This window comes from Megalobrama amblycephala, linkage group LG19 (genome assembly GCF_018812025.1).
Source record: "Megalobrama amblycephala isolate DHTTF-2021 linkage group LG19, ASM1881202v1, whole genome shotgun sequence".
Taxonomy (NCBI): domain Eukaryota; kingdom Metazoa; phylum Chordata; class Actinopteri; order Cypriniformes; family Xenocyprididae; genus Megalobrama; species Megalobrama amblycephala.
Window position 1 is genome coordinate 21,367,596 of NC_063062.1, and position 25,787 is coordinate 21,393,382.

General features: G+C 36.0%; 1 protein-coding gene across 3 annotated transcripts in view; it reads right to left on the minus strand.

Moving 5' to 3' along the window:
• The window catches only part of grm3 (glutamate receptor, metabotropic 3), a 59,496-nt gene extending 35,143 nt beyond the window's left edge, over positions 1-24,353 (minus strand). For 2 of the 3 annotated variants that reach the window (XM_048168393.1, XM_048168392.1), the window contains exon 1: positions 24,176-24,337. The gene's annotated coding sequence lies outside the window, so the exon portion shown is untranslated. Of the gene's footprint in view, positions 1-24,175 lie in introns of all 3 variants that reach the window. The other variant, XM_048168394.1, reaches the window with a different exon arrangement.
• Positions 24,354-25,787: the final 1,434 nt, after the last annotated feature.

The window sequence follows — 25,787 nt, forward strand, 5'->3', positions numbered from 1 at the left end:
CTCTACAAACTCTCAAGTCTCAGTTGAGCTCAAGTGCACAGAAAGGCCATAAGTAAACCAATATCCTTCAAAATGGTCTTGTCAATATAGCAGATAAATAAAAGAATTTTAAGTAAAATTAAATAGTCAAAGTCTACTGTCAGTGCTGGTTTGAGCTTCATCACCAGCTGCAGTCATTTTCCTCATCTAATAAATCAAACACCTGCGATCAGCAATTACCTGCTAATGGACTCATATTCACTTAAAGTATCCTTGTTGACAAGTTTTGGGTGAGTAAAGGCAAAACACACAAGATATTGTACCTTCAATGCCCTTAGATGTGATATCGCTTCTTTATATCAGAAACAAACTGCTGCAGAAACAGTTCGGTGTCGTGAAAAATGTAATTTGTAATTGCATTACATATCACAAATGTAGTGGAATAAAAAGTACATTTACTTGCTCAAAAATGTAGTCAAGTAAAGAGTAAAAATGGCCAATATCTTTGATATTCAGTACAACTACAAAGTAACCTAAAAGATACTTAATTACAGTAACTAATTACATTTACTCAAATACTTTACACCTCTGATAGTGTATCACCTGAGTCATATTCTCAGTACAGAGGCAGAAAAAGTGAACCACAACAAAATCTGTGGTCAAACTAATCCTTGAACATCTTAAAATTAGTTATGAAATACATCTAGATGCTCAATATCAAACAGGTCTGATTTTGACAAAGTTCTCCCAACTGCATTAACTTCTTGGCAGTAGGAAGTCACAAGCATTTTCGTTCCTTCCCTCAACCACCTACTGTAGCCTATCTTTAAGCAGTTCCTCTTGGCTAATCATGTTAATTAGCTAAGAGGGGTAGGACAGAAGAGTGGTACGGGGTGTTTTTGGGGTACAGAGAGGCTCAGGAATTAATTGGATTTTGCTTGCAGGCAGTTCCTTAACAGCATGCTTAAATCAAACAGTCAGCTCGAAAAAATCAATTCCAAATTCCTGTGCCAGAAAAAGGAATGGGAAAAAAAAAAATACTAAAGTTATCCCTTTTTTCAAACAACAATGCTTGTCTTCGTCCGTGAAAACTATGAAATTTGTTTTGCTTGCTTCAAGGGCCACAGAGAATATAGTGAGTGTTTTAAAGTAGAACTCTTTTGTCCTGGTGCAATTATTTGGAAATAGTCTTTATTTGAGAGAGTCTGGATCCTCTTGGGACAGCATACTTTCTATTAAACTGCATACTTTTGCTTTTTATATGAATTCAGGAATAATAGCAGGGCTCAACAGTAAGGATGACCCGGGGCGAGTATGAGAGTTTCAGACCAGTTGACAGAATTGTCACTTGCCAGTGCTGCGCTGATGCTATTCATGTAGCCTGTTCTGACTTATTTACACTGTTAAAGAGTTGGATTCTCATGCTAAACATGGCCAAAGTTTCAAAACATGAGTTGGACATATGATGGAGTATTTCTGTTCTAAAAATTCTCTTCCAAATCATCACAGGATTCGGATTTTTTCCCCCCGAGGAATTCCTTGTATGGGCACTTCTCCCGGAAGGGCCCGCGCGCGCACACGTCGACCAGAACGAGAGAGCAAAATCACGCCTATCAACCTATCAACGCGCGTTCGGGTTACGGAAGTCGTCGGCAGCGCTGCACAGGTCACAGGACTGCACGAAATCAACAATCGGTGCATTCCAAACGGGATATATCGCCCTCCGAAGGGCACTTCGGAGTGAAAATAATCATGGCCGCCATATTGAAGGGTCGTTCCAAACCGAAGTGCTCAAAACTGGCCACTTCAAAGGGCCCTTTGGAATGAAGGATTTGTTTGACGTCACAGAATGGGTACAGGAGGCTAGGAGTTCGATTTTAACTATAAAGGTATATATAATATTTTTATGTACTACTGTAATATTTATACGAGTTAGATTTGGTACATTATTATGGTCAAAACGACATTGTACTTCAACAAAAAAACTTTACAGCTCCCTTTATCAGTCCATTCAAATGTTTAAAATACATATATACAATATAGCCTACATGCGATAAACCTAAAATAAATAAATAAATAAACTAACGTTAAATAAAGGGCGCAGCTTGCACAATCTACTCCTCCTTGATTGTCTCGTTAAGATGACGCAGAAGTGCGTTCCAAAAAAAGAGTTTTTTTGACCCCTACACCCTTCATCCCTTCGAAGCTCTCACTCCGGAGGGTAAACCCTTTGAAGGGATTAGGGCATAGGGATGAGCCCTTCCGAATGGAACGCAGGGAATGTCACCAAAGAATTGTGTTTTTGGTTGTGAGGAAAAGATATTCTTGCTTCCCAAAGAACCCATCGTTCAGTGGAGCTGAGAGATTTGTTCTCACGCATTACATTGATGCGCTCTCGATATTTGTTATTAAAATAACCATAGAAACTGATAGTTACAATCACTTTTTTATTGGTTAAAATGAATGGAGAATATCTCGTGTTTTTCCGTGGCTGCTCGAGCCCTCGGGAAAGGTGCTCATGGTTTCATAAACAAGGCCCAGTTCCACACTGGATTTACAGATCTTTTGAAACTGAAAGATGGAGCGGTCACAGTGATAATGATCCCGGTTATGAGTCGGAACTGCAGGTGGTAAGTAAAACTGTGCATATAATGTAAACATTCCTCTGCAGTGTGCGCCATAGTGTGTCACGGGAAATAGTCACCCCAGTTTGGCTTTCTACTTTTATAGATAACTGCAGTGAACTTGCATGCCGATTTTTTTTCAACCCTTCTCATCCTGTCGAGGTGTTAACTTCCGTCGACGGCCTGGACGTCTCTGTGAGATGGTTGCAGTTCCATCTTTTTTAAAAATTTTGTACCACTTTTGCTATATTCTGACTGATAAGTAAAGTTTTGCTGATCTTCTTGTAGCCTTCACCTTTCTGGTGTAAAGAAATTATTTTCTTTCTCAGGTCTTGTGACATGTAAAGTAAAATGTAAACAACACAAACATAGTGAATTCATAAATTCATTATTCATACGCTATATTCATTATAGTGATTCAAAAGTTATCCATGGATAATATGATGGTGTATTGTGTGTTTAAATACAGTTGTTTAACTGACCATTGATAGCTTGTAGACGATCTCTACACAAAAGCTGCGTGTGCTTGTTACTCTTTAGCTTCGCTTACCGGTCACGCCTCCAGGCGCTCAGCTGTTTTCGGAAAGACTCGGTACAGCGTATGTATCTTTTATAAATATGATTAAACTAAAGACTTTTTGGAGAAAAGAAGGATGCACTACTACTCTATAGGTACTCAAGATTAACACGAGATTGGCAGAAACTGTGTGATACCCCCCCTCATTTAAGCTTGTTGATCATGTGCATGATCATTTATGCCTTTCAAATTTAAACATTTGGTTTTCTGTGATGTATTTTAGCATTGTTCTTGCAAATTAAATATGTCACCAAGGTAACATTATGTAGCTGGCTTACACCAGCGATGAGGCTTTGTTGAAACTGAGAATGATTTATGGTACTGTGGATAGTGGAAGCATCAGTTAGAATGGGTTGAAAATGATAAAGTATTGTAAGCCATTGTTTTCCAGCAAAGTTGTGATTATAAATATATAATGTTACTTTCTAAGAGTTACTGGGGATTTTAGGCCCTGGAGATGTTTTGACATGTCCTGGCATTTGTGCTTAATGAGCTCAGATGGGAAAGATTGTACCTTTTGTTGGTTTCATACAGATTAAATAATCAGAGATTATTTTGTTTTTTGAATTGGTTGATGTAAATGTAGACATTTCAAGCTTTCGACATCTTTCTCATGTCTATGTGGCAAGTATTTGCTGAGTTGCGGTTCATTTTTGTGAGACGTTTTAGATAGACATTCACAGAGACTGAGACAGCAGAAAGCACAGTACACCCTGTTTATTTTCTTTATTTTACAAAAGCACAGTGTTTTGTTGTTTATATTTGAGTTTACACAAATAAAAACCCTTTATAGTTTCGAAAGATGTATTACTCTTATTTATGACCAGTAATAACAGAGTATTTCTGTTCACTGTTACAAGAAAAAAATGCTTCAAAACGTGCTGATGTGTTAATTTCTCAAACAAAACTTTTTAAATGAACAATTACAATTTTTATGTAGTTTTACATAATATTTTAAAATTTTGTATATGTAAGCAGATCTTACTAAAATGTACGAATAACATCGTACAAATTCATACGAATTAGCCACCTATTCGCCAAACCATAAAATAGTTACAAATCGCTATGATACTGTGTTGTAACTGCCACAAAAAAGAAATAGATAACTTATAGGGCAGATATAAATCTGAATGACTGACCTTGCCATACAGAGACACAAATCCTTATTTTTGATAATTACCTAGAATGTCAAGAATTCAAAGCTGAACCAACAAGATGACATTCCCATTTCTAGTACAGTGCTCAGCGTAAATAAGTACACCCCCTTTGAAAAGTAACATTTTAAACAATATCTCAATGAACACAAAAACAATTTCCAAAATGTTGACAAGACTAAGTTTAATATAATGCAGCTCCCCGACACCAGCAGCACTCATGCAGCCCCACATAAGGACACTGCCACCACCATGATTCACTGTAGGCACCATGCATTTTTCTTTGTATTTCTCACCTTTGCAATGCCATACAGTTTTGAAGCCATCAGTTCCAAAAAACATTTATCTTGGTCTCAACACTCCAGAGTGAGTCCCAGTGAGTCCCAGTAGTCTTCATCTTTGTCAGCATGAACCCTGGCAAACTCTAGGCGGGCTTTTTTGTGCCTGGGCTTTAGCAAAGACTTCTTTCGTGGACGGCACCCATGCATGCCATTCCTCTGCAGTGTACGCCGTATCGTGTCACGGGAAATAGTCACCCCAGTTTGGCTTTCTACTTTTATAGATAACTGCAGTGAACTTGCATGCCGATTTTCTTCAACCCTTCTCATCAGAAGATGCTCCTGTCGAGGTGTTAACTTCCGTGGACGGCCTGGACGTCTCTGTGAGATGGTTGCAGTTCCATCTTTTTTAAAATTTTTGTACCACTTTTGCTACAGTATTCTCACTGATAAGTAAAGTTTTGCTGATCTTCTTGTAGCCTTCACCTTTCTGGTGTAAAAGAAATTATTTTCTTTCTCAGGTCTTGTGACATTTCTCTTCCATGTGGTGCCATTGCTGACAGCATGAAATGTGAAGGAGTTTTAACACCCTTTTATAGTCAACTGTAAACAGAATCTGGACACCTGGACACCTGTGTAATGGATAATTAGACTCACCTGTGGTTGAATTCTTGTTAAATTAGACATTTGTAGTCTAAAATTTAGCTTTGCTACAGAGACGTTCAGTGGGGTGAACTCAATTTTGCATCACCCTAATTTGAGTAAAACTGAAAATTTTGTTCTCTAAGTTATGTTATTAACCTTACTTTCATGTTATAAGTTAAACAGATGTTATATAAAACTTAGTCTTGTCAACATTTTGCAGTTAAGCCTGTTGTGCACGCAATACAATTTTACTGCAGCAAAATGAGAGCTTGTGATTGGCCGAGATATTTGATATCATCCAATCATCTGTCAGAGCTCGCATTTGCAATGTTGTAATGTGCACTAGAGCCTTTGATGACTCTTCCTTTCTGTGAGTAACTCCTCTGATGATGAAACGCACCAAAAGAGGCACCGGAGAGTCTTAACCAGCATGCCAATCGATTCATCTGCCAATCAGCAAAGCAGATCAAGGGAGGACATTACCACAGTGCACTACATTAAGACAGCACATGGTTTTAGAAATGGAGTGGAAGACAAATTACGCATGGAGGACGTATCACTCACTGATGTGTCTGATACCAGATACAGCTCATTAAGAACCTCTGTTGTCATCTAAATCTCTTTAAAGTCACTGCATGTTGATCTAGTTGAGGTCATGTACAATTCGTCTGTTAGATCTGCGGTTTTTAAACCACAGTGGTTTAAAATGGTGTGTCTATGATATTCTGGTGTCTACACGATTGCTTGTGCGTTAGTTGGTGGTTGCTATGTTGAGTATGTTGCATAACAAACACCAACTAATGCACTAAAAATCATAGACACCAGAATATCATGTTGCTAGGGTGTTGCTATGCAGTTACTGCGATGTTCTGAGTAATTTTTAGCATGTTGCTATGTTGTTGCTATGTTAGTAGTAGGTGGTTGCTAGGGTGTTGCTATGCAGTTGCTACTGTGTTTTGAGACTTTTTTTGCCTAATGTATTTATTGTTTTCACCTTGTTTAACACAAGGTCATACAATTTTTTTTAAAAATATATATATAAAAAATAAACATTATCCAAAGGCACACACAGATCATGTTCATTTTTAGCATGTTTCTAGGTGGTTGATATGGTTTTGTGAGATTTTATTTTTTTGCCAAATGTATTTATTGAAATGTTTATCTAATTTAAACATTAACAAAAATACAAAATAATAAAAAAAAAAAACTAAAACATATCCAAACATAACATTACATTATCCACAATTTGAATCATATAGCATGTTGCTATGCAGTTGCTATGGTTTTATATGATAATTGCTAGGCCGTTAGTAGGTGGTTGCTATATTCTGGGTTGTTGTATTTTGCTTACTTCTGAATGACTGTTTGGGAAGACTTTCAAATATGAAAGTCAACAGTCTCTATGATATTCTGGTGCCTACAAATAGACTATGATTTTTTTTGCACCTGTTTTATCATTCCCCAAGAAAACGTCTGAGCGGTAAACCGCGTAGGAAGAGTAACACAGAGAGGTTTAATAATTAAGGTTAGGTTCAGATAGGGTTTATTTATTTCTGAAGTATGTGTTTGTTCTGTGTCTCTGCATGTATGTTATGAGAGTTTCTGTATGAATGCTTTCCCACTATTGAAGCGAATCTTTAAGAAGGACAAAAAGATCCACTTGAGTTCTTCATAGAGGGGGGAGGTACTAAGCTTGAAACCTGGCACCACAACACACTCACATGCCCGATGGACCATTACCATCAACCCCCGCTAAAGGAAGTAGCTATTCAGAGCCAGAGAGCTCTTCATTTGTTTCCCATGCTTTAACACAATCTCTGTTGTGTTTAGGATGTTTGTAGCTTAATGGTTCTGGCCTGCTTATTAAAAGACTGTAGGTTCAATCTCAAATCACTTGAAGATGCTGCATAAACTGTTCTGCCAAAAAGTCTCTGAAATCTGTATATTGTAAATTGTTTGAGTTTTGTATCCACCTTATTCCTGAGTAGCTTACTGCGTTTCGAATTATGGGTTGCACTTCCGGTTTGGAAAACTTCCATTTAAAATGACTGAAACAAATCGTTTCAAATCATAAGATTGCCCTACAAATAAAGCTTATCCGTCAGATTGACTGAATGAGCTGTCAATTTTTCTTTCATGATTTATTTTCAGACATCATGAGAATAACGTAACGCTTGGTATTTTAACATAACGTTATAAAAATATCTATGGCAAGAGCTCTTTTAAGTTGCTGCTTTCTATCCTCGCGATTATTTTATTACAACATATTACAACATATGCTGCACATTTGTGGTCTGTTCTCCCGATATAATTTATGATATATCCCATTAATAATTCACTGGAATGCACAAATGCTTTTACACTTTTAAATGTCCTTTTAATGTTCGTTGGTTGAAGGGTGAGTAGAGTAATGTCATCTCATTGTACCCAGTTTTAAATAAAAGAGCGAGCCTTTCACTGATTGTTTACATCTTAACGGAAGTTACACCCATAATTCGTGCAAAGCATCATGGGGCGTAGGAATAAGGTGGATAGTAATGCTAAAAGCTAGTGCTATAGCAACTAGCTAAAAGCTAGTGATAAAGGGTAAAGGGTTTGCTCAAATCCCAACCAGTATCACCAATTGTGATGCTTGCTTTGGCAAATTACAGTTTGGAGTGTAAATAGTCCTGCTTTGTCCGTGTGCTGCACACCGCCTACGGCATAAGTTCACTGCTTCATGAAGCTTCAAAGCTTTACGAATCTTTTGTTTCGAATCAGTGGTTCGGAGCACGTATCCAACTGGCTAAGTCACGCCCTCCAGTGGTGAACCATAGAAATTTCTAAACACTAAACGTAACGAAGCCTCGTTTACTGAAATCACGTGACTTTGGCAGTTTGATATGTGCTCCGAACCACTGATTCAAAACAAAAGATTCGTAAAGCTTTGAAGCTTCAGTGTTTTGAAATCACCCATCACTAGATATTGTTGAATAAAGTCTTTATTTTGTTCTTTGGCACACAAAAAGTATTCTCGTCGCTTCATAACATTAAGGTTGAACCACTGTAGTCACATGAACTGTTTTAATATGTCTTTAGTAGCTTTCTGGGCATTGAAAGGCCTCACCGAGCCATCGGATTTCATCAAAAATACCTTAATTTGTGTTCTGAAGATGTCTTACGTGTGTGGAACGACATGAGGGTGAATAATAAATGACAGAATTTTCATTATGGGTGAACTAACCCTTTAAAAATTCGTTTTGGATTGATATTTTTAGAGTTTACACTGAAAAAAATGCTGTTTTATAAGACAGTCATTCTCAACCGGTGGGGCGATTCATTCACAATTCGTTCAAACGGCTGATTCATCAAGAATGAGACGGATGTTTGTGAATGGGTCATTGAATCTTTGACTCAAACTATTTGTTCAAAACACTGAATCATTCAAAACACGACTGAGCGTTGCTGTGAGATGCGCTATGTTGTGATCTTTGTTTGGATTCATCGGATCTATTTTCGCTGCTAAAATAGACCAAAACAGTCATTATTTTGTCTAAAATGTAAGTGACTTAATATTATTAACTTGTTTGTTGAACTGTCATATCAGTGTCACATTTTCAATCGCGAGGTGATTGTAAATTAAATGATGTGAGACGTGTGATGTATTAAGTCGTGTGATGTATGTTGCTGAACTGTATTCAAATGTTATAAATATAAAAACACCACATTTTGAAATTTAACTGCAGTATGTCAATTTAGTTTATTTGTGTGTGCTGCACTCATAGACTTTAGAAAACGGCGCTCATTTGTTTGATTTCTCTTCGAGAAGCTGCGCAAGCCTCAAAAGTTTAAGGTCCTTGCACCCTGACTGAGTCCGAAACTGTATATACATACAGTGCCCTCCACAATTATTGGCACCCTTAGTAAGTATGAGCAAAGGTGGATGTGAAAATAAATCTGCATTGTTTATCCTTTTGATTTTTCATTCAAAAAATTCAAAGTATATTCCCATTCGTATTTACATTTTTTTTTAGCACACCAGGGTGACTAGGAGCATGAAATTATCCAGCCATGACTTCCTGTTCCACAGGAATATAAACATGAGGAAACACAAAGGCCAAATTCCCTTAATCATTCATCACAATGAGTAAAACCAAAGAATATAGTTCTGATGTGCAGCAAAATATTGTTGAGCTTCACAAAATAGAAAGTGGCTGTAAGAAAATACCTAAAGCATTGAAAATCCCCATTTCCACTATCAGGGCAATAATTAAGAAGTTCCAATCAACTAAAGATGTTACAAATCTGCCTGGAAGAGGATGTGTGTCTAAATCGTCCTAATGTGAAGTGAGGAGGAAAGTTTGAATGGCCAAAGACTCTCCAAGGATCACAGCTGGAGAATTGCAGAGATTAGTTGAGTCTTGAGTCTCAGAAAGCCTAAAAAAAAATTATCAAACAACACCTACATCCCCACAAGATGTTCGGGGGGTTTCAAGAAAAATCCCCTGCTCTCATCCAGAAACAATCTCCAGCATATTCAGTTGTCAGACAAGACTGGAACTTCAAACGGGACCGGCTTCTATGGTCAGATGAAACTAAAAAAAGAGCTTTTTGGCAGCAAACCCACCAGATGGGTTTGGTGCACACATGGATAAAAAGTACCTCATGCCCACGGTTAAATATACTGCTGGATCTTTAATGTTGTGGGCCTGTTTTTCTGCTGGAGGTCCTGGACATCTTGTTCAGATACATGGAATCATAGATTCTATCAAATACCAACAGATAAAAAATCAAAACCTAACCGCTTCTGCTAGAAATCCAATAATGGGCTGTGGTTGGATCTTCCATCAGGACAATGATCCAAAACAAACATCAAATCCAACACAAAAATGGGTCACTGAGCACAAAATGAAGCTTCTGCCATGGCCATCTCAGTCCTCTGACCTGAACCTTAAAGAAAATGAGTGGAGTGAACTGAAGAGAAGAAGCACCAACATGGAGCTGGGAGTCTGAAGAATCTGGAGAGATTCTGCATAAAGGAATTGTCTCTGATCTCTTGTCAGGTGTTCTCCAAACTCATCAGGCATTATAGGTGAAGACTCAGAGCTGTTATCTTGGCAAAAGGAGGTTGCAAAAAGTTTTGAATAAAAGGGTGCCAATAATTGTGGCCAACGTGTTTTGGAGAAAAACATTTATTTCATAATGTGAGTTTCCCCCCACTTTCAATTATTTTCCTTAAATGAAAGGTTATAATTTTGTGAATTTTTTGAATGAAAGATCAAAAGGATAAACAATGCAGATTTATTTTCATAGCTGCTTTTGCTCATAATTACTAGGGGTGCCAATAATTGTGGAGGGCACTGTATATATATATAGTCATATACTACATGTCATAATATATGCTACAGTTAAAGCTTTCCTTTAGTTTTTGTGAAATGCTCACACTCACGCACGCAGCCACGCACACACAAACATGTTTAAATACATTTATGTTGTTAATAAATAAATAACAATAAATTGATGTAACAGCAATATCTCCAAGTTTTGTTTTTCACTGTAAAAATGTCATAATTTGCCAATGCAAACAGGGTACCGCCACCTTTTCACATGGAGCTAAGGAAGAAAAAATAGACCTACAGACTGTCTTGCGGAAATCTAATAAAGGTTGATATTGATGATATCTTTGAATTGTTTAGATTTTAGTTGTTCATAGTGTTGGTTGAATGCATGAATGAATGGTTTTATTATTCTTAAAACCTAGGCACAAAAACTTACGGAACCAGGCACATGACATGCAAGAAAAAAATTTTAATCGTGCACACGATTTTCTAATTCGTTCCCGCGATTTAGTAAATTGAGGGAATAATACAAAAAAAAAAATCTCAAATTCACTTAATATCACTTGATATATCACGACTATCTCAATTACAATTAAGTACAATTAATTGTATTCAGTTGTGCTGAAGGAACTAAAACAATCTAGTACTTATAGTCAAACTATATATTTTATGTTGAAATAATGACAATTTCTGTGCCACCCCAGACTGGTTGCTGGCCCCTGCCCGGCCACCCTTATGAAAAATCGAAAAGAATTCCTATGTAGAAATGTAAATATCACTTTTTTAAAAGAAGAAAAGCAGTGAAACATGCTCAAATAAATTAAGGGAAGGAATTAGTAAATCGTGTGCACGATTTAGCCTACTATTTTTTTCCCTGCATGTCATGTCCAGCGCTCCATAATAACTTACCTTTGATCACTATGAAATAAAAATTAAAATAAACTGCTTTATTTTTTGATTTTGATGTGATTTTATGTCATCATTTGTTTCTGCTCAATTTAAATTTTCTATAGAAATATTTGACAAATCTTCTTTCCCTTCGAATTACATGTTATGTGGAAATCAAGAGAAACAAAGTGAGAAAATAAACCTGTAAGGAATTTTTTTTATTTATTTTTTTTCTAATTGGTTATTTATAATCTGGCTTTAATAATCCCTAAAGAAATAAAGCTAAAATGGTACAATTTTTTTTCTAAATATAAATTTTCTATATATAAATGGTAATTGGTCATATTTTTTTAATCATGTACTAAATAATAATAAAAAAAAAGGATACAAAAGTTGTGTTTGTGTGTATGTAGTAATTTGTGATCAGATTAGTTTAACCTGTACATTCTTACAGTTGAGACAAGAACAATTGTACAGAACAAAGAAACAAAGAAATACAAAGAAAATTGTACGGAACAAGTTTATTTTAAGTCCACCCCACTGAGGAAGGTGTTGCAGAATACACATCTGAAAACATGAACTGAAACTAATTTGTATGAACGGATGGGTCAAAATATCACCAACATGGAGCTATTAATCGCGTTCTATTGATTTTTATCAGAAAAGGATATTTCAGTAGTTACTCCAAACATCAGTTTATGTATGTTTAAAGTGTGCTAATTTTTTAAAGATGAAAGAGTTAACTCTTGCTACAGCCATATTTTGTGAATCATATTTGTTGTTACACCAGAGGCCTGTACCATGATGGTAGTTGAACAAACTTAGGGTTATAGGATTAGTTTTGAGTTGACAAACCCAAACCACTCCAATCCGGCTTTGTTGGTACCATGATGCTGATCATCAACTTTCTCTGTCAACTCAGGCTTTGATCCTGAGTTTTTTTTTGTTTGTTTGTTTGTTTGTTTTTTTGCATAGAATGCACAGAACATACAGAACAGAAGAATAGGCATACATCACAACCACAAAAATATAAAGGAAACAAAGCACACACACACAAAAAAAACGTAATAATAAAAGCAATATAAAATTAAATAAGAAAAATAGAGTAAAATAAATAAATAATAATAATAATAATAAAAAGAAGGGCCATCATCTAAACATGATCACATGAAGAGATCAAAGGCAGAGCAAGTCCTAACAGTCCTTATGGCTTTCTTATTAGTAGATACTGAAATTACATTTAAATAATTTTCCATTTCTTTTAGGAAGACAGAGAAGACAGGTTTACAGTTGGAGAATTTGCATTTGTGAATGTGAAATTTAGGAAAAAAATTAGATTTATAACAAAAAGATATTTTCATTTGTGGCGTCTGAGTCATAATATCCAAATATAATATTTTTCATATGTACTGAGAAGCCTGGCAAAATCTTACACTTGACAAACACAGCAATATTATTCCAAAACTTCTGAGCGTAGTGACATGACTAGAATAAATGTACCACAGTTTCATCATAATTTGAACAAAAAGAGCATGTTATCTCAATATCACACTGTAAAAAAAATCCCGTTGTTTCTACGGAAAATACCGGCAGCTGTGGTTACCAGAACAATACTGTAAAAATGACATCAAACCGTAAACATACTTACGGAGTTACATGTGAATTTTACATTTTAAATCTGTTAAATTTACGGTAAAATAACGTATTTCATTAACTGATATAATGTTAATTTACCAACCTAATGAAGTACTAATATCTGTTTTGTACCTTTATAATACACTGACAGTCACCAAACACAGTGGTGATGAAAGTCACATGATGAATCAAAGTTCATTACAAGCAGCTTTTCCACAAGCTGAGAAGCACAATACTAATATATAGAAGGTGCACACAGTGTCATTCACACACACACTAAACACCATCATGGTAACATGCATGAAATTTTAAAAATGCAATAAACATTAATTTAACAACATTAGATGTAACATAAAACCCTAATGTACATAACTGATTAGAAAAAAATGAGAAAAACTAAGAAGAAACAGAGTTATTTCAACGAAAATATATCAAATGTGAAGTATCACGCAGGGAATTGTGGGAATGTCAATATACGGTTTTTCACTGTAAATTTTACAATGAATTGTTATTTTTCACTTCCAAAAACTGTGAATTTAACGGTATTTTACCGTAAAATTACATTAAATGTACCATTAGATCTATTACAGTTATTCACCGTATATAGTACGGAAACTTTCTGTAAACCAATCAACAGTTTTTCACCGCAGCATTTTTACAGTCTTTTACTGTTAAAATCACGGTCATTTTTTACAGTGCAGCTTTAAATCTTTGTATAAACTTCTTTACAGGGTAAAACCTGTGTATGAGTTTAAAGGAAATTTCTTTCACTTTGTTTGTGAGAAAGAATTGTTGCTGTGAAGACCAGATTTTTTTCCAATTAAGGTTAACAAACAAATTATTCCAAAAGGAGATTACAGGAGGAACAGAAATCAAATTCTTCAGAAATAAAGATCTTATTTTATAATTTTTGTCTTTCAACTCAGAGAAACAAATTTGACCAATACGAGTATCACAAGGTTTAGGAAAGGATGCAGTAGATATTGAGGAATTATTAGAGTTTTTAAAAAGCATACATAAACCAGAAGGGATAGCTCCCATAATTGTAGCAAATTCTTTTGGGGTTATTGGTATTTGGTATTTCAAAGAAATTCTGAGTACCTGAACAAAAGACCTTGCACATTAAACAACTGCTCCACCAAAACCAAACCATTACTGAACCAACTATCATAAAACAGAGACTTATTCTTGAATAAAATGTTCTTATTTTTCCAAATAAATCATCTATGTGGCGAAAAGTTATGCTTATAAATTAGAGCCCAAGCTAAGAGAACCTGTCGATGAAAGTTGGAAAGTTTAATAGGGAGTTTAGATATATCATAATTACACATTAAAGGTGCTAAAGAGGATCTTTTCGTCGACTGAGTAACCAAAGACTGTTAGTGAGTTTTTGAAATGAGCGCATGCGTAAGAACAACCCCCCTCCTTCACAGCTCGTTTCAAGGGAACGCCTCCCAAAACTCGTGCACGAGTATTGGAACACGAGTGTTTGTTTACCACCGGCATTCGCTTTGTCATGTTAGTGGATTCATTATGTCGGACCCACCGCAGGTAACTCATAATCTGCAGGTGTTACTCCTGACAAAAACATTGCATGCGGCGCCTGTAGAGTGTGGAAAGTTACTGGAGCGCGCAGCCGCGCACGTCTCGCACATCTTCGCACAAGGAATGTCATGGCAGGAGGCGTTTCTCAATGTCAAGGATACTTCCTTGGCAGGACTGGTCCTTCCAAGTCACTTCCTTCAGAGGCTAGGCCAGGCTCCTCTTTAGCTTTCGGAGAACACGTAAATGGAACAGACTAGCAAGTGCACGTCATTGCGTCATTACCCCCCGGTAAACAGCTGCTTGTTTTCTACACGGAGACGTATGAACGCATCCTTTTTTTCCTTGGTCCCTGTTAAAAAAGACGAGAAAGCTATGAATAACGCTGTGAATGTTATAATGGTATAATATTAACGTTAAATTACTTTGGACAACTTAACTAACGTTAGTTATTTATAAAAGAAATGCCGACCAAGCTAACAATTGTTAAATTACGGTCCAGTTCAGTTAGCCATCAATAACGTAATTTGTATTTGTATAATTTATAATATCAATACGGTAGTAATTTGTACTGGCATTTAAACGTTAAACTTTATTTATCTGACATATTTACTACAGTTATGACAAATGTTTGGTAATGTAAATATACTTACATTTGAAAGCATATTGCCCGCTAACATCCGACATTTTTTTACAATTTTTTGAACAAGATCGCAAAGCTGCGCACATAGGATTGTGGGTGATTTGAGAGCGTGAAGAGCGCAAAGGCTACACATATGCATCCTTTCCTGTATATGGGATATTTTTCGAACGAAGGACTCAGTCCTTGTTTGAAATTCCGAGGATCCTCGACATTGGAACAGTCCTTCGACGGATGTCGATGACATAGCATCCTCGAAATTCTGGCTTCCAAGGATCCTTCCTTGACATTGAGAAACGCCTAGAGACTGACAAGCCAGAGGGCCAATCCGCGCATGTCTTTCACAAGGAACCTAATGGCAGTGATTGACAAGCCAGAGGGCCAATCGTTTAAGCGATGATCGCGTAAACGATTGGCTGATGTTTTTAAGGCCCTACCTCGTGCACAGATGATGTATATTAATATTATTCCTTTCAGTACACCTAATAAATAGTCTTTTATCAGTTAGTAAAGACAGTTTCAAGTAATATTGCAAAAATGTATAAAACAAAACATCCTCTTTAGCACCTTTAACAAGGAAAAACTCTAGAATCTAGAGACAAAATCTATCTGTCATTAAAACAAATGTTTACAACAGCCACCATTTAAATATTTCATAAACATATAGAAAATATTTCGTAAAACATATAGAAGGTTGATATAGAAACTGCCTTGTGTGCAAATTTTAATGTTTGTATAGGCTACAACTTTGAGTGCTAATTATTAAATCAAATATATATTATATTTACAGTACATTAATACAAATTTTGAAACATAGCAATTCAATTTAGTTTGGGCTCAGGTAATTTTAACCTTTAATATTAGAGTAACTTAGGCCTAAGTGAGATGGTTCTCTGAAATAGTTTATAGCAATAGTGAAAGAGATTTGTTTTTCCCTTAAGAAATATTGACATACTCAATGTTTTCAAATAAAATCTTTCCAAATTAATCTATATGAATCAAGTTGTGAAATCTGTCTCAAAAGTGCAAGTATTCCTCACAGCTGTTTTAAAACAATCTGTATTATATAAAGTACTATATAAAAAAAAGGTGACTTGACTTGACATTTTCTTTATAAATTTTAAAATTCCAGTTCAGTATGTTGGTTGTTTTGATGACACACATAGTATTGAATGCACTCAGATTATATTGCTGAATCCTTTTGTTAGATGCCATAGCGGAGGGACACAATTAAATATTAAAAGTGCTCCTCTAACAGCTGTAAGGCCACTGATCCATAAACACGACACTGAGGTGTAGCCGGGAAAAACTCCAAACGCAGCAAATCCAGAGAGCCGTGCTTGGGGACGAGTCCTGCAAGACAGAGTGACCTACACAACGTGTTTTATTAGGCTTTTGCATGATCTGAAAGCATGCTGCATTTCCTGAGATACAAAATGGAGTTGAGTGAGTTCGCTATTAATCGCGTTCTATGGATTAAGATGTTCAGAGAAGCCGGAGAGAGCAGAGAGATAAAGTGTATGTCAGGATGTTGTGACTCAGCGGGGAAAGTGGCCCTGCAGTGGCGACTTAGAGAAGCGCTGTCAGGAGCCATAGACTGAAGCTGATAAAACACATCATTTATTTAGACGCACACACAAAATAGATCAATCTTCTGAAACAATCAGCAGAAGACTACTGAAAAACACAAAGTAGTTAGTTTCGTTTTGGGCTACATGCCCAAACTTTTCCAGTCAAACTGTGATCCCTCCTGCCATGCCGTCGCTGTCAGTAATTACTATCATTAGAAAGTCTTCATTCCAGTCTAGGAGAGATGTGTGTTACGCTATGTTTAACATTTCAGTCGTTTCAGATGTCTGCTTCAGTCACTCAACATGCGCTGAAAGGGAATTTTAAGGCAGATTCTGAATCCCCTGTTCATTGCTACCCCAAAACTGAACTATATGCTGAATATACAAGGGCTTTTCCAGTAAATAAGCTAACCTGCTGGGTGAATCTAAGGAAAACATGTCCAGGTCACATTTCATGAGGAAAAAAAAAAAAAAAAAAAATTGTAAAAAGAAAATGAGGCCTGTTTTTAGTATTTAGTTTGTTTTTGCTTCGTGACATTTGACCTATTCCCAAATTCTCATTACTTGTCATGTGCTTCTGTGTTTTACCTTTGAATCTATTTTAGTTTTTTTTTTTTTTTTGTCATTATTCTCAATGTTGATTCTCATTTGCATTAGTATTTTTGTACAATAATTGTTTAAGATAATTTTTTTAATCTGCATAAATGCAGCGAAACACTACACTCTAAAAAATGCTGGGTTAAAAACAACCCAAGTTGGGTTGAAAATGGACAAACCCAGCGATTGGGTTGTTTTAACCCAGCAGTTGGGTTAAATGTTTGCTCAACCTGCTGGGTAGTTTTATTTAAACCAACTATTGTTTAAAAATTACTATATGGCTAGCTTAAAATGAACCCAAAATAGCTGGGAAATTAAAAACCAGATGCAATTAGAGGCAACAATAATAGACAAAAGGTGAATGTTTATTAATAAGCTTTAATATTTTATTAATATAAATTTAATAGTTTAATAGTTTATTAATATGAATGTATTAATAAGCAATTTAATAAATGTTTATTGTTTAATAATTATTCATTGAACATTAATAAATGTTCATTTCCAACATACTTTGGGTTAATTTTAATTAAGCAATACAGTAATTTTTAAACAATAGTTGAGTTAAATAAAACTACCCAGCAGGTTGGGCAAACATTTAACCCTACTGTTGGGTTAAACAACCCAATTGCTGGGTTTGTCCATTTTCAACCCAACTTGGGTTGTTTTTAACCCAGCATTGTTTAGAGTGTATGGATTATAAACACTTTAATTGTTTTTTAAACTTTAATACAATAATAAAATATTTATTTATTTATTAAACATATTATACATGTTTCTGTTTTATGTTTCACAGAAGAAAGAAGATCAGTTGAGGGTGAGTAAATAATCCCAGAATTTTCATATTTGTATGAACTGCTCCTTTAATGGTACTAAAAATAAGATTCAGTTTCTTTTTACAAAAAAAAATATGTACTGCTTTTCTTCTTTTAAAAAAGTGATATTTACATTTCTTCATAGGAAAATGACATGAGCCACATTTGCAACTCAACGCAATGTATCGGAGCAGGTTTTCTTTGATCATGTGAGTATATAATTCTTGGACATGATGTTGTATCCATACACTTCCATGAGTTGACCATGAATATCAGCTGTCGGTGTGCCGTTTACATGCAGAAACTGTGTTACACTGCATATATCAGTGTTTGCATTTCCATTGTTTCAGCCTTCTTGAAATTCAATTCACGGTAACACTTTAGTATAGGGAACACATATTCACTTTTAACTATGACTTTTTCCTCAAACTCCTAATTTACTGCTTATTAATTATTAGTAAGTTTGTTGTTAAGTTTAGGTATTGGGATTATATATAGGATTAAGAATGTAGAATAAGGCATTAATACGCGCTCAATAAGTATTAATAAACAGCCAATATTCTAGTAATATGCATGCTAATAAGCAACTAGTTAAAAGACCCTAAAATAAAGTGTTACCCAATTCACATTTATTTGTATAGCGCTTTTTACAATACATATCGTTTCAAAGCAGCTTTAAAGAAAATGCATGCGTCTACATTACAATTTAGAGTGATCTGTTATCAGAGGTGACTGATGTATTTCAGAAAGTTGATATAATGACTTTTTTTCCTAACTTTTTTATGTTACTGCACCAGAAAGGTAACCTTGATCTATTTTAATCTCCTTGATGTTGTTTCAAACTCACAACCATGAATTCAAAAACAGATATTTTAAATAATGTACTAGTAACTCTTTTCAATTACAGCTAGTAAGCGAGTTGAATTTGAGAGCTGGATCAGTCTGTTTCATGAATGAATCATTCAGATCAGTTTTCTGAACTGATTTATCAAAGGGATAGTTCACCCAAAAATGAAAATTTAATGTTTATCTGCTTACCCCCAGCGCATCCAAGATGTAGGTGACTTTGTTTCTTTAGTAGAACACAAATGATGATTTTTAACTCCAACCGTTGCCGTCTGTCAGTCAAATAATGCCAGTGGATGGGAACTTCTACTATAAGAGTAAATAAAACTTGCATAGACAAGTCCAAATTAAACCCTGCGGCTCGTGACGACACATTGATGTCCTAAGACACGAAATGATCGGTTTGTGCGATAAACCGAAAAGTATTTATATCATTTTTTACCTCTAATACACCACTATGTCCAACTGCATTCATCACTCGATTCGTTTGGTCTGATCGCGCTCTGACAGCGGCAGTGATGTCTCGCGCATATACTTCAATGAGAGCGAGACATCACTGCCGCTGTCAGAGCGCGATCAGACCTTACTAACGAGTGCTGCACGCGGTTGGACATAGTGGTGTATTAGAGTTAAAAAATTATATAAATACTCTTCGGTTTATCGCACAAACCGATCGTTTCGTGTCTTAGGACATCAATGTGTCGTCACGAGCCACAGGGTTTAATTTGGACTTGTCTATGCAAGTTTTATTTACTCTTATAGTATAAGTTCCCATCCACTGGCATTATTTGACTGACAGATGGCAACGGTTGGAGTTAAAAATCATCATTTGTGTTCTACTGAGGAAACAAAGTCACCTACATCTTGGATGCGCTGGGGGTAAGCAGATAAACATCAAATTTTCATTTTTGGGTGAACTATCCCTTTAAAAAGATTGGATTTAAAAGAATGAAGATTTTCAGTGAAAAAAAGGCTAGAACACAAGTCACATGGACCACTTTTATGATACTATTATGGTGTTTTTTTTTGTCAATTTAGAGCTTGACAGCTTGACACTTTCATTATATTCAAAAGAGAGGCCAGGATATTCTTCAAGTTGACATCTTTTGTGTTTTACGTAAGAAAGAAAGTCATACCGGTTTGGAACACCATGAGGGTGAGTGAATTATGACAGAATTGACATGTTTGGGTGAACTCTCCTTTTAGAGTGTACCTATTCTGTCCTGGAGGAAGAATGAAATGTTCTCAAACGAAAGGTTGTTACTTTCGTTGTTGTATTGCCCTTGTATCTTTTTTTTTTTTCTCCACCAAAATAATCTGTGGCTGAATTTAAGCCTAAACCTAATCGACATAATTGACACCCCCTACTGTTGGGCTGCACTAGGAAAAAACATTCAGTACTTGAATATTTTTATCATAATAATGTGTTAGCATCAGGTTTTTGACTCGGTTTGCTTTGTAAATGGGAGATTGTAGAGCTCTGTAGAGTGTAGAAGTGTTCTGCAGCAACGCTGCTCCTCCAAAACAGTAAAAAAAAACAAAAAAAACTACAAAGCTGTTCTTTTTGCTCAGAAATGGATTCACTTGGCAGCGAGTGGGACTGCCAGACTGCTGAAATCTCTGCATATCACTATCACTTTCTCTCTGCATGCACACAGACAGACACACTCAAACATCTCTTTATTGATTTGATGCATGACTTATGCAACAGAATTGTTGTTTTGAAGAGTCTGAAGAGGCTATAGCCTACTTTATAAAATCACTTTCAGCGGGAGCGCCACACTCTGGCACACACTCACACTGCATTTCGACATGCTCATTCTTCTCATTATGATCTAACGCTACTCTTTTCCTCTTTCACAATGATGTCTTTCAATGCAAATGTCATATCTTAGCATGCAGAGAAGAGAGAAACACTTTTGAATTGTGTGTTTGCATGCATACTTGCAGTATATATACCTGTGCTGCATATGTAAGAATATTACAGCGCAGTGATGGCATCTTTAGTTTTCAGCTCCATACTCTTTCCATATTAATGAATATGAAGGCAAGGCTTTTGAAAGCTTGATGGGGCCTTGGAGTCTCTTACTAAAGCAGAATTTCTAACAGAGCTCTGCACCCATGGGCTTCGTCGCAGGGAAAAACGCAGTCTAACAAAGGTAGACTTCCTAAGCGGAGAGAGAACACATGCGTAGGAGGAAGAAAAATATAAGCACTCAGGATGCTTTAACGCTTATGGAGATAAACAGCTTCTGCATCACTGAACTCACAAATACTTCAGCTGTGTTCACAGTGGTTTACATGGCTGCCATTTTTTGGCTTGGACTTGTAATGTAATTGTTTTGGGTTGTTCGAAAATGTATGTTTTTGGTGACATGGTCTAAAATGTGATCCATAGCTGCTTTGTTTACTTTATGTCATCATCTGGAAGTGATATTTAATGCATTTATAATAGAGTGAGCTCTCAGTCTCATTTAACGCTCATCTAACTGACAGATAGCCAGCATATGTGCGAGTCTAGTTATGGCGTACTGGACTAACTTCTTTACGTGCGCTGAGAGGACCAAAGTGTTGAAAGGCTAATTATTACTATACAGCACTTTACCACATCATATTCAGTAAATACAGCACTGTCCAATCTTATACAAGGCCTTCCTGCATCTTACCAATTTAAACTCTCACACATGCACACACGTGTACAAAACGGCCTGATGCACAAACATGCATGCCGATAGAGAGAAGCACTCTTGTGCACACATGCATAAAATCACGCAAATCCCAGCAGACATTTTGAATAACAACTTTGACGCATGCTAATTAGCAAACGCTATTGTATGTACATGAACGTGCAGTTTTATTATATGCTGTAAATTCCTTGCACATATACATGGTTATAGAACATATGCATTATTATCTTTATACACAATACACGCTTCAGGCATTTCAACAGGGTGGTCTGGCGTATTCAAGGCCAGCTCCTCCAGTCCAATAACAATGATTTGTTTAGCACACCCACAACAACACATCCTCGACTGATTTTCAGTCGTCACAAAAATATGTTGCAATGGTGGAAAATCTTGGTCACAGTGAAAAATAGAGGCCTAATAAATAACTATGTATACATATATAGTCAAACCCAAATTTATTCAGACACCTTGAACATTCATTATTATAGTTTATTCACTATAGTTTATAAAAATGGTAAGAAAATATGACAAGATCTCAGAGTTAAACTGTGTCAGAAAAAAATAATCTTAATTATGTCAGATAACACTTAAGCAAAACATGGTCATGTCAAAGTGTCTGAACAATTTGGGACCAAAAATTATATCAGTTTTACTGGTAGTCCACTGTATGAAGAATTTTTGGGTATAATAATATTCACAGTTTACTTTATTTTGCTATCCTCACTTACATAAATGAACTATAGTGTCCTGCACGCACTAGTAAAAAAAAATATATATATATATATATATATATATATATATATATATATATATATATGTATATGTATATATATATATATATATATATATATATATATATATATAAAAATTATATCTAGTGTCTGAATAATTATATATATACATATATATATATATATATATATATATTTATATATATATATATATATATATATTTATTTATTTGGTCTATCTATCTATCTATCTATCTATCTATCTATCTATCTATCTTTAATATTAATTTTTTTTTTTTGTATTTTTGTAGAAATGTATTTACAAAACACGTGTGCATGAAATGGGTGCATCATTACATTTATAGACCTTTAATGACAGTCTCCAGTGCAACCCTGGACGACACAGACATTCTTTGCTTTTATCAGTGGTTGAGTTGAAGTGAAAGTGAAGTCCCTCCACATGTGTGTACTCTATTCTGTAGTGTTCTCCAGGTTAACTACTTGTGCTAATTATTATTCCAAACGAGTAAAAGCCACACCTGTGTTGCGTGCAGAATATCAGATCATCATTAAGCTTTACAACCTCACATCTCACTATAACATTCATTGCTCAAACCTAACGCAACAGAGATATTAAAATTCAGCGCAGACCCCCGACGCAATAAATTATGAATCATCCTCGTCTTTTCTCTGGTTATCTTACAGATCCAGGTGAAGTCTAAAGCACAGCTGCCACACCGTTGCTGAAGCTAACTGCAAGGATCCAAAAAAGAGACTAATTGGAAGTGAGTCTATTATTTGATGTTTATTATCCAAAGTGACTTACAGGTAAAGGGGTGGTGACAGTCCTCCTGATGACACCAGAAATTACGTGTTTTGATCAAGGGCACAATGATTCATGTTCAAACCTGTAACCTTTCAGTCACCAGAAGCAACAAACCCCTCAAGTTAAGAATGAAAGGGTTTTAATTGGGATCTTTAACCACAATACAAAGCTATCACTTCTTTCAGATTTCCTAAAAAAAAACCCACATATAAATAAATATTTTTTACAAATATAAATGCAAGACTCAGAGGTCCTACAAAACTTCTGGACTTTTTGTTCAGGAGTATCCCCATCAGTTTCAACCTGTAATCTGCCATGCTTTGGAACACCTGAAGTGTTTGCTTGATCAATTCATGGCATGGCATTTCATTTAATCCATGGCATTTTATGTGTAAGTTTAAACAGATATATACCTATAAAAACATTTTCCCCAGTGAGTTTCGATTCACTTTGGAGTGCAAATAGGTTAAAGACTTTTACACGCTGCATTTGTGTGAACTAAGACACATCACTAACAGACATGATTTGTGATGCAAAGTTTTCTCTTGCAATCCTGGTGTTAGGAAGTGTCATTTTAAGCATTTTAAACTCCATATGTAAGTTTGAAATGTGCAAATATAATTTTGCCCACATTTTTATGCATTACCATATGATCATAAATGACTGATGTCACATCATACCTGATTTATGAAGCCCAACTCTGCACTTTGGCTTATCTACAGCATCATTTCTTATTTTTTGTATTCATTCCCATTCCATCTCTTCTGTATTATAAAACAGCGGCAAAGCTCATTTAAAATTCAATGCGAAAAAAAAATGCGTTACCTCTGTTAAATATTCCTTTTGTTGGCAGTCTTGCATGTTTCCTCTTCTTTGCCGTATTTCAAACTGTTCCTTAACTCCGTTAGTGTGGGTCCGCACGCGGGAAGCGCAGCAGAGAGGCTGACAACACTGCCCTCACTCATCAGAGAGTGAGCGAGCAAGCCAGTGAGAGATGGAGAGAGCGAGGGAGAGAAAGCAAGAGGGAGGGAGAGAGAGAGAGAAATAGTGCCGTTGCTGTAGTAGAAAACACACACGTCTGGCGTTCGGGATGCTGCCTTGCCTCAGGATGCTTCTGTCTCCTAGCAACAACAATCGATCTGGAGAGGATGCATTTTTTATTGGCCAAAGAGAGAAAACTCACCTTTAAACAATTAATACGAGTTGCACGCTCAAACAGATAAAGATCAGCTACCTAGATAATGCATTTGGGAGGGTGGGAGGTAAAGAGAGAGAAAAAGAGAGAGAGAGAGAGAGAGAGTTCAACAAACATTACCTACAGGAGCACATGGTCAGGTCTCAGGTGTGCTGTGATTCTGTCCGCAGTCACATCAGTCATAATTGGGCATTAGTTATATTAATGCATAGATCAACGTTATGAATTGCATATAAACACTTTACATATCTGCAATTTTTCAAATCTATTAAAATCCATGTTTAAATGCAACAAAACACTGATCGGTTATGAGTGGGAGTGTCAGCGGCTCTGTGTGAAATGAGCTCAGCCCACCGACAGCAGTGCGCAGTGATGTTAGATATGCAGCCAGATCATTTTCATTCTGCATACAAACACATCTCCGAGAGTATAATTATGTGCTGAGAGACCATGGTCATTTCAATTTAAGGTAATTGTTTCGATAACCAATTTAACATCTGCAATCTGTCATCCTTATTGTGTGTGGCTACACTCCTGTCTCATTATGCTGACCCTATTGAGACGTCCGGACACTTGTGAACACTTGAGCATGTTGTGCTTTACAGTGGTAGTTGTGCAGTTAGATACATGTCCTTCAATACTAATCCATTCTGTCTCAGACGTGATGTCAAAGAGGTCTGTCGGGTGTCATTAAAATGCAAGCATTTAAGCCTGTGGTTCCCCTCGAATGGGCTGCAATTGGACGGGGCAAAGGCGCATGCATGGCTGCACTTGTGTGTGTGTGTGGCACTCTGCTTTGTCCACACTTTGTCCAAACAAAATGTTCGTTTGAGGTGGAAAAATGTAATAATTTATTCACCCTGTTATTTATGCCTTTTTTAATCTGTGAAGTGTTGAGTGGATGTTTATTTTTTGTATTGTAAGAAACCATGTACTGATTGTGTATGTGTGTGTGTGTGTGAGTGATAAACTAGTTGGCATGCATGGTGTGGTGTTTAGCTAATGTTGTACAAGCACTGATGTGAGCTATTAATGCACACTGATCACACAAAAAACACATTTACCTAGCTAAATGCGGACACACGACAGACTTCTAAATAAATGAAAGATGAAAAATATTACTGTTTTTAATTAAATAATTGTAAGTAACATAATTTATATTGGTAACACTTTAGTTTAGGGTCCAGTTCTCACTATTAACTAGTTGCTTATTAGCATGCATATTACTAGGAAATTGGCTGT